The sequence below is a fragment of the Alligator sinensis genome, unplaced genomic scaffold (assembly GCF_000455745.1).
Source record: "Alligator sinensis unplaced genomic scaffold, ASM45574v1 scaffold838_1, whole genome shotgun sequence".
NCBI lineage: Eukaryota > Metazoa > Chordata > Crocodylia > Alligatoridae > Alligator > Alligator sinensis.
In genome coordinates this window covers 305,733-307,295 of record NW_005842996.1, presented here as the reverse complement: position 1 = coordinate 307,295, position 1,563 = coordinate 305,733, and positions in this window count along the sequence as shown.

The window sequence follows — 1,563 nt, the reverse complement described above, 5'->3', positions numbered from 1 at the left end:
GCTGCCTATAAGTTCATCACGGGGGCACAGAAGGGAATTGGTGAGGTTTTATTCACCAAGGCGCCCCCAGGGGTTACAAGAAATAATGGCCACAAGCTAGCAGAGAGCAGATTTAGATTGAACATTAGGAAGAACTTCTTCACAGTTCGAGTGGCCGAGGTCTGGAACGGGCTCCCAAGGGAGGTGGTGCTCTCCCCTACCCTGGGGGTCAGCCCTCTTTCCTGCCTGTGCAGGGGGTCGGACTCAATGATCTATTGAGGTCCCTTCCGACCCTAACATCTATGAATCTATGAATCTATGTGACTACATGCATGTGGCTGTGGGTGCCTGGCTGGGTCTGGGGTAGGGGCAGGGCCCCTGGAGGCAGCAGCTCTACGCCAGGCCATGCCTATGTACAGCACGGAGCGCGCCGAGCAGCACCCTGTGCTCCAGCCCCACCGGATTCGCTTAGCCAAGCCGGGGAGCGGCTTGAGCCCCAGTGCCTGCCCCGTCACCCACACCTGAACCAGACACCAGCCAGACCTACACGCCTGAGTCTGGGAGACACCCCCCAACTGGGCAGGGCAGGGGCAGGGCCAGGACAGGTGTCAGAGGTAGCCCATGAGATCATGGCTCTGCCCCACTGGCCCTGGTGCCTTCCCACCGCATCCACCGTGGCCCATGCAAATCCCTCGATGCCCGGTCTGCTGCAGGGTGGAGGGGGCAACTGAGGCACAGGCAGGAAAAGGGGCTGGTGGCACAGTGGGTCTATAGCAGAGGTGGGGGGTTAGGACCCTCAGGAGTCCGGGGCAGGAACCGGGGGCGTCTCTGGGGCAGGGGGGTGGCAGTGAACGTCATGCTGACGTCCCTGTGGGGAGTGGGAGCTGGGCTCAGAGCTGGGGGGAGGAGGGGTCTGTCCATCACCCAGGCGTCTGGCCTTGCCTTTCCCCTTCCCACTGCCTCCCACCCTCCAGCAACTGGACACCTGGGTCTGGCAGATCAAGCCACACCTTTGACCCTGAACCAGCCCTCTGGAGTGGCTGGGGGTTGGGGTAATCCCCAGGGTGGGGATCAAGCCCCCAGTGAGGGTCACACAGAGGCAGGGAGCATTCCCACAAAACACAAGACCCCCTGCCCTGTCCCTGTCCCCCCCTGCCCAGTGGCGAAGGGACCAGAGCAGAGACTGGATAACTCATCACAAGGTTTATTTGGCCTCTGCGCTGAGGCAGCCACTTGCAGTCGCTGGGCTGAGATGTGAACATGTGCCGAGGGGATTGGGACACCCAGCCCCACCCCAGGGCGCGCGGTAGTCAGGAGACAGGCGGACACAGCCCAGAGTCGGCTGCATCTGGACCCAAGAAGGGCCGCGTCTTCTTGCACTAGGAAGCCCGGAGCCAAGTCCGTCGCGGATCCTACAGGCTTTAGACACCTGGTGCCGCAGAAGAGATGGTCACGGCGGCTGGACTCGGGGCCAGATGACGGGGTTGGGAGCGGGGTCCAGGGTCAAGCCCGGCCTGGGGGGGTCAAGCAGCAGCTCTGTCAGTGCAGCCCGGGCTGGAGTCCATGGTGGGGAGCGACGGGGCC